This window comes from Apostichopus japonicus, chromosome 20, assembly GCF_037975245.1.
Source record: "Apostichopus japonicus isolate 1M-3 chromosome 20, ASM3797524v1, whole genome shotgun sequence".
Lineage (NCBI taxonomy): Eukaryota > Metazoa > Echinodermata > Holothuroidea > Aspidochirotida > Stichopodidae > Apostichopus > Apostichopus japonicus.
In genome coordinates, this window is record NC_092580.1 from 29,503,626 (window position 1) to 29,512,596 (window position 8,971).

Sequence of the window (8,971 nt, forward strand, 5' to 3'; positions counted from 1 at the left end):
AGATTCATAGTTTAAGCCTATTGATCGTAAGTGTTCTAAGCCAAATATATTCATAGTTCAATCCTTATCGTAAGTATTCTTAGCCACAGATATACATCAGTAAATTAGCTATGTAACTGCTGTAAGCCACATATATTCATAATTTAATACTATTCGTAAATATTCTCAGCCACAGATATTCATAGATTAATCCTCTTCGTAATGATTCTAAGCCACAGATATTCATAGCTTAATCCTATTAGTAAGTATTCTTAGCCACAGATATTTATAGTGTAATCCTATTTGTAAGTATTCTAAGCCACAGATATTCATAACTAAATAAGCTATGTAACTGTTGTAAGCCACAGATATTTCATATATTAATCTTATTGGTAAGTACTTTAAGCCACAGATATTCATAGTTTAATCCTATTTGTAAGTATTGTAAGCCACAGATATTCATATCTTAAGCCTATTCGTAATTAAAACCTATTCGTAAATATTCTAAGCCACAGATATTTATAGTTTAATCCTATTCGTAATCATTCTAAGCCACAGATATTTATCCGCGTTTAATCTTTGTCTGCGTGTCGTCTGATTGTGTCATTGTCGTCTGCGTGTCGTCTGATTGTCTGAGTGTCGTCTGCGTGTCGTCTGATTGTCGTCTGCCTGTCGTCTGCGTGTCATCTAATTTTCTGATTGTCGTCCGATTGTCGTCTGCGTGTCGTCTGATTGTCATCGGATTGTCGTCTGCGTGTCTGCGTGTCATCTGATTGTCTGATTGTCGTCCGATTGTCGTCTGCGTGTCGTCTGATTGTCATCTGATTGTCGTCTGCGTGTCGTCTGAATGTCTGATTGTCGTCTGCGTGTCGTCTGATTGTCGTCTGCCTGTCGTCTGCGTGTCATCTGATTGTGTTCTTGTCGTCTGCGTGCGTTTGATTGTCTGAGTGTCGTTTGCGTGTCGTTTACGTGTCTGATAGTCTGATTGTCGTCTGCGTGTCGCCTGATTGTCGTCTGATTGTCGTCTGCGTGTCTGCGTGTCGTCTGATTGTCTGATTGTGGTCAGATTATCGTCTGCGTGTCGTCTGATTGTCGTCTGCGTGTCGTCTGCGTGTCGTCTGATTGTCGTCTGATTGTCGTCTGCGTGTCGTCTGATTGTGCCATTGTCGTCTGCGTGTCGTTTGATTGTCTGAGTGTCGTCTGCGTGTCGTTTACGTGTCGTCTGATTGTCGTCAGATTATCGTCTGCGTGTCGTCTGATTGTCGTCTGCGTGTCGTCTGCGTGTCGTCTGATTGTGTCATTGTCGTCTGCGTGTCGTTTGATTGTCTGAGTGTCGTCTGCGTGTCGTCTGCGTGTCTGCGTGTCGTCGGATTGTCGTCTGATTGTCGTCTGCGTGTCGCCTGATTGTCATCTAATTGCCGTCTGCGTGTCTGCGTGTTTACGTGTCTGCGTGTCGTCTGGTTGTCGTCAGACTCTCGTCTGCGTGTCGTCTGATTGTCGTCCGATTGTCCTCTGCGTGTCGTTTGATTGTCATTTGATTGTCGCCTGCTTGTCGTCTGATTGTGTTCATGTCGTCTGCGTGTCGTTTACGTGTCTGATAGTCTGATTGTCGTCTGCGTGTCGCCTGATTGTCGTCTGATTGTCGTCTGCGTGTCTGCGTGTCGTCTGATTGTCTGATTATGGTCAGATTATCGTCTGCGTGTCGTCTGATTGTCGTCTGCGTGTCGTCTGATTGTCGTCTGCGTGTCGTCTGATTGTCGTCTGCGTGTCGTCTGATTGTCGTCTGCGTGTCGTCTGATTGAGTGTCGTCTGTGTGTCGTTTACGTGTCGTCTGATTGTCGTCAGATTGTCTGAGTGTCGTTTGCGTGTCGTTTACGTGTCTGATAGTCTGATTGTCGTCTGCGTGTCGCCTGATTGTTATCTTATTGTCGTCTGCGTGTCTGCGTGTCGTCTGATTGTCGTCTGCGTGTCGTGTGCGTGTCGCCTGATTGTCATCTTATTGTCGTCTGCGTGTCGTCTGATTGTCCAATTGTCGTCAGATTGTCGTCTGCGTGTCGTCTAATTGTCGTATGATTGTCACCTGCGTGTCGTCTGAGTGTCGTCTGATTGTCGTCTGCGTGTCTGCGTGTCGTCTGATTGTCTGATTGTCGTCAGATTGTCTTCAGATTGTCGTCTACATGTTGTTTGATTGTCTGAGTGTCGTTTGCGTGTCGTTTACGTGTCTGATAGTCTGATTGTCGTCTGCGTGTCGCCAAATTGTCTGATTGTCGTCTGATTGTCGTCTGCGTGTCGCCTGATTGTCATCTAATTGTCGTCTGCGTGTCGTCTGATTGTCGTCTGCGTGTCGTCTGATTGTCGTCTGCGTGTCGTCTGCGTGTCGTCTGATTGTCGTCTGATTGTCGTCTGCGTGTCGTCTGATTGTGTCATTGTCGTCTGCGTGTCGTTTGATTGTCTGAGTGTCGTCTGCGTGTCTGCGTGTCGTCTGATTGTCGGATTGTCGTCTGATTGTCGTCTGCGTGTCGCCTGATTGTCATCTAATTGCCGTCTGCGTGTCTGCGTGTCGTCTGGTTGTCGTCAGATTATCGTCTGCGTGTCGTCTGATTGTCGTCTGCGTGTCGTCTGCGTGTCGTCTGATTGTGTCATTGTCGTCTGCGTGTCGTTTGATTGTCTGAGTGTCGTCTGCGTGTCGTCTGCGTGTCTGCGTGTCGTCTGATTGTCGGATTGTCGTCTGATTGTCGTCTGCGTGTCGCCTGATTGTCATCTAATTGCCGTCTGCGTGTCTGCGTGTTTGCGTGTCTGCGTGTCGTCTGGTTGTCGTCAGACTCTCGTCTGCGTGTCGTCTGATTGTCGTCCGATTGTCCTCTGCGTGTCGTTTGATTGTCATTTGATTGTCGCCTGCTTGTCGTCTGATTGTGTTCATGTCGTCTGCGTGTCGTTTACGTGTCTGATAGTCTGATTGTCGTCTGCGTGTCGCCTGATTGTCGTCTGATTGTCGTCTGCGTGTCTGCGTGTCGTCTGATTGTCTGATTGTGGTCAGATTATCGTCTGCGTGTCGTCTGATTGTCGTCTGCGTGTCGTCTGATTGTCGTCTGCGTGTCGTCTGATTGTCGTCTGCGTGTCGTCTGATTGTCTGAGTGTCGTCTGTGTGTCGTTTACGTGTCGTCTGATTGTCGTCAGATTATCGTCTGCGTGTCGTCTGATTGTCGTCTGATTGTCGTCTGCGTGTCGTCTGCGTGTCGTCTGATTGTGTCATTGTCGTCTGCGTGTCGTTTGATTGTCTGAGTGTCGTCTGCGTGTCTGCGTGTCGTCTGATTGTCGGATTGTCGTCTGATTGTCGTCTTCGTGTCGCCTGATTGTCATCTAATTGCCGTCTGCGTGTCTGCGTGTCGTCTGGTTGTCGTCAGACTCTCGTCTGCGTGTCGTCTAATTGTCGTCCGATTGTCCTCTGCGTGTCGTTTGATTGTCATTTGATTGTCGCCTGCTTGTCGTCTGATTGTGTTCTTGTCGTCTGCGTGTCTGCGTGTCGTCTGATTGTCTTCTGCGTGTCGTTTACGTGTCGTTTACGTGTCTGATAGTCTGATTGTCGTCTGCGTGTCGCCTGATTGTCATCTTATTGTCGTCTGCGTGTCGTCTGATTGTCCAATTGTCGTCAGATTGTCGTCTGCGTGTCGTCTAATTGTCGTATGATTGTCACCTGCGTGTCGTCTGCGTGTCGACTGAGTGTAGTCTGATTGTTATCTGATTGTCGTTGCGTGTCTGCGTGTTGTCTGATTGTCGTCTGATTGTTGTCTGCGTGTCGCCTGATTGTCATCTGATTGTCGTCTGCGTGTCGTCTGAATGTCTGATTGTCGTCTGATTGTCGTTTGCGTGTGGTTTACGTGTCTGCGTGTCGTTTCCGTGTCGTCAGGTTGTCGTCTGCGTGTCGTCTGATTGTCATCCTATTGTCGTCTGCGTGTCGTCTGATTGTCATGTGATTGTCGTCTGCGTGTCGTATGATTGTGTTCTTGTCGTCTGCATGTCTTTTGATGGTCTGAGTGTCGTCTGAGTGTCGTTTGCGTGTCGTTTACGTGTCTGATAGTCTGATTGTCGTCTAATTGTGGTCTGTGTGTCGCCTGATTGTCATCTTATTGTCGTCTGATTGTCGTCTGCGTGTCGTCTGATTGTCGTCTGCGTGTCGTCTTATTGTCGTCTGATTGTCGTCTGCCTGTCGTCTGCGAGTCGTCTGCGTGTCGTCTGATTGTCGTCAGATTGTCGTCTGCGTGTCGTTTGATTGTCTGAGTGTCGTCTGCGTGTCGTTTACGTGTCTGATAGTCTGATTGTCGTCTGATTGTCGTATGCGTGTCGTCTGATTGTCTGATTGTCGTCTGCATGTCGTCTTATTTGTCGTCTGATTGTCGTCTGATTGTGTCATTGTCGTCTGCGTGTCGTCTGATTGTCTGACTGTCTGACTGTCGTCTGCGTGTCGTTTGATCGTCTGAGTGTCGTCTGCGTGTCGTTTACGTGTCTGCGTGTCGTCTGATTGTCGTCTGATTGTCGTCTGATTGTGTTCTTGTGGTCTGCGTGTCATCTGATTGTCTTCAGCGTGTCGTCTGATTGTCATCTGCGTGTCGTCTGATTGTGTCATTGTCGTCTGCGTGTCGTCTGATTGTCTGACTGTCGTCTGCGTAACGTTTGATCGTCTGAGTGTCGTCTGCGTGTCGTTTACGTGTCTGCGTATCGTCTGATTGTCGTCTGCGTGTCGCCTGATTGTCATCTAATTGTAGTCTGCGTGTCTGCATGTCGTCTGATTGTCGTCAGATTGTCGTCTGCGTGTCGTCTGATTGTCCTCTGCGTGTCGTCTGATTGTCATGTGATTGTCGTCTGCGTGTCGTCTGATTGTGTTCTTGTGGTCTGCATGTCTTTTGATTGTCTGAGTGTCGTTTGCGTGTCGTTTACGTGTCTGATAGTCTGATTGTCGTCTGCGTGTCGCCTGATTGTCATCTAATTGTCGTCTGCGTGTAGTCTGATTGTCGTCCGATTGTCCTCTGCGTGTCGTCTGATTGTCATGTGATTGTCGTCTGCGTGTCGTCTGATTGTGTTCTTGTGGTCTGCATGTGTTTTGATTGTCTGAGTGTCGTTTGCGTGTCGTTTACGTGTCTGATAGTCTGATTGTCGTCTGCGTGTCGCCTGATTGTCATCTAATTGTCGTATGCGTGTCGTTTGATTGTCTGAGTGTCGTCTGCGTGTCGTTTACGTGTCTGATTGTCGTCTGCATGTCGCCTGATTGTCACCTAATTGTCTTCTGCGTGTCGCCTGATTGTCATCTGATTGTCTTCAGCGTGTCGTCTGATTGTATTCTTGTCGTCTGCGTGTCGTTTGATTGTCTGAGTGTCGTTTGCGTGTCGTTTACGTGTCTGATAGTCTGATTGTCGTCTGCGTGTCGCCTGATTGTCATCTTATTGTCGTCTGCGTGTTTGCGTGTCTGCGTGTCGTCAGATTGTCGTCTGTGTGTCGTCTGATTGTCGTCTGCGTGTCGTCTGATTGTCGTCTGCGTGTCTGCGTGTCGTCTGATTGTCGCCTGCGTGTCGTCTGACTGTCGTCTGCGTGACATCTGATTGTCTTCAGCGTGTCGTGTGATTGTCGTCTGCGTGTCGTCTGATTGTGTCATTGTCGTCTGCGTGTCGTCTGATTGTGTTCTTGTCGTCTGCGTGTCGTTTGATTGTCTGAGTGTCGTTTGCGTGTCGTTTACGTGTCTGATAGTCGTCTGATTGTCGTCTGCGTGTCGTCTGCGTGTCGTCTGATTGTCTGATTGTCGTCTGCGTGTCGTCTGATTGTGTCATTGTCGTCTGCGTGTCGTTTGATTGTCGGAGTGTCGTCTGTGTGTCGTTTACGTGTCTGCGTGTCGTCTGATTGTCTGATTGTCGTCTGATTGTCGTTTGCGTGTCGCCTGATTGTCATCTAATTGTCGTCTGCGTGTCTGCGTGTCTGCGTGTCTGCGTGTCGTCTGATTGTCGTCAGATTGTCGTCAGATTGTCGTCTGATTGTCGTCCGATTGTCGCCTGCGTGTCGTCTGAATGTCTGATTGTCGTCTGCTTGTCGTCTGATTGTCGTCTGCCTGTCGTCTGCGTGTCGTCTGATTGTGTCATTGTCGTCTGCGTGTCGTTTGATTGTCTGATTGTCGTCTGCGTGTCGTTTACGCGTCTGATAGTCTGATTGTCGTCTGAGTGTCGTCTGATTGTCATCTGATTGCCATCGCGTGTCTGCGTGTCGTCTGATTGTCGTCTGCGTGTCGCCTGATTGTCATCTAATTGTCGTCTGCGTGTCTGCTTGTCGTCTGAATGCCTGAGTGTCGTCTGCGTGTCATCTGATTGTGTCGTTGTCGTCTGCGTGTCGTTTGATTGTCTGAGTGTCGTCTGCGTGTCGTTTACGTGTCTGCGTGTCGTCTGATTGTCGTTTGCTTGTCGCCTGATTGTCATCTTATTGTCGTCTGATTGTCGTCTGCGTGTCTGCGTGTCGCCTGATTGTCGTCAGATTGTCTTCAGCGTGTCGTCTGATTGTCGTCTGCGTGTCGTCTGATTGTGTCATTGTCGTCTGCGTGTCGTCTGATTGTCTGACTGTCTGACTGTCGTCTGCGTGTCGTTTGATCGTCTGAGTGTCGTCTGCGTGTCGTTTACGTGTCTGCGTGTCGTCTGATTGTCGTCTGATTGTCGTTTGCTTGTCGCCTGATTGTCATCTAATTGTCGTCTGCGTGTCGTCTGATTGTCGTCAGATTGTCGTCTGCGTGTCGTCTGATTGTCGTCTGACTGTCGTCTGCGTGTCGTCTGAGTATCGCCTGCGTGTCGTCTGCGTGTCGTCTGATTGTCGTCTGATTGTCGTCTGATTGTCGTCTGCGTGTCCTCTGCGTGTCTTCTGCGTGTCTGCGTGTATATACTGCCAAAGTAGGTTTACAAATCCATATACAGGCTAGACTGTCTAGGTGCTGGGTTGAGTTGAGGGTTGAGGGTTGACGGTTGAGGTGTAACTTATTTAGACGGTATCAATGGAACTAACTCCTCGCCAGGTCCTACGGGACGAAAAGAGGGCATGGGCAGGGCCTCGGGGGGCAGTTCCCCAGGCGCTCAACCATGATTTCTTTTTCTTTTGCCATTCAAATTCAAACATGTGAGAATGGAACTAAGTACCCACGTGTACAATTTGGCGGTAACATGGCGCAAAAGTTCACAATTTCTATGGCGGAAAGTACCAATGGCGGAATAACACGGACCCTGGCACAGTACAGTTGTTTGAAAGAAACACCACGGTAATCATTTTACAGCAGTCCCAGTTGTTAATCTGTGTGTCTGCGTTTTTATCTTCTTTTTTTTAAACTTTGCCTTCTATATTTTAATATGCCTGTCTACAATATCTGCATGACGTATTTTAGCTAGTCGATGCTGTGTGACGGTTTAATGTACATTGCAAAATTGGAAATTTCCAGAAGAAAATACAAACTGACTAAAAAAAGTAAACAACCGATAATTGTACAATTTATGTAGACAACAAACCGTGACACATTTACTGCAAAGTAGTTGTTGGAAAGAATCTGAAATATTACACATTGATCTAAGATCTATGTATGGTTTTTCGCAGGTGACTTACGTTTTCTCCATGAAATGAATCACAGTATGCTATGTGATCTGCTATAAGTTCATGACGCATGCATGTTCTTCTAAGCCTTTACTACCCTTTGTTAACCTGAGACTCAAATTGTGACAAACTCCGAAACTCTATAATCTTCAAAACTTCCATCAAATCTTAGGAATGTTATTTTCCACTCAGAATACATGGTGTACATTATAAACTAGTTCAAACAAGTACGTCTTGTTCTCTATTGCCATGACGATTTCACTCACTGATATTTTCCGACACATATTTCGTAATAGCGCCATAAATTTGTAATGATGTGCTGTTCAATAGTACGTCCAACAGAACATTTGCATGAAATTCCACGAGAATACCGGTTGCTGCTCGTTATATATAGATTATATTCTGTAACCCGACTACTCATTATTGAAGTGCACGTGCGCACTACAATATTGGCATTACTGGCCATGTGAACGATACCTACATGACTGGACGTTGAAACTTAAGTTACAAATAGTCAATGGACATTTGCAGTTTCAGAGAATAGCTGCGTAGCCACTTATTCTGAACCTCTCACGGCGCTCACTGCGCCCTCACTTTGTAAGTATTTACATGAATATTACCATGGTGTGTTGTCCGATCAAAAAAAAAACATGCATGAACAACCGAAAAGAACGTCCTATATAATACTGCAAGCACTCCACGCGTACTAAAATATTACTTATTTCCAGGCAAATGTAGTTCTAGTTAAGAAGGGTTTCTTTCCCCTAGTTGTTTAGTTGTCACTACTCAACCGAATTCTAATTCTCATAAAAGGGAAGAGAAAGAGGGCGTAGAGTCTAGTGAGAGGCAATTGCCATTACGATCACTGTTGCTATGCTGTCGATGATGCGATTTAAAATTGTAATACACATGGAAAGTAGACTAATCACAATCAAGTGATTCAAAATCACAAGACAAATACGGAAAGATATTGTTTTGTAGCTAATAAATGTACATACCATCTATACGTGACAGAACGGCTTACCCTTGATAATCTATCGTGTTCTCCTCCATGAATGTACGTATTTCTGAACAACAATCTGAGTAGAAAGTTATCAATGAATAGTGACAGAGCAAGGAAACTATCGCTTAGGACCTTAGGTAATTAAGTCAGTTTAATAATGTGCCACAATGTTGAATTTCTCTTGAAATACAAGGAAACACGCAACTTTATTTCATTGATTTATTTTTCCGCAGCCAGATGAATAATTACACGTTAATTGTCTACATTAATATATCAAATAGTTGAGAAACTAAGGAAGTGTTCTAGGAAGCATCGCCGTTTACCTAACTACAGTGATTCGGTAAAACATATAGATATACCGAAAATCGAGGAAGTATAAGCTAT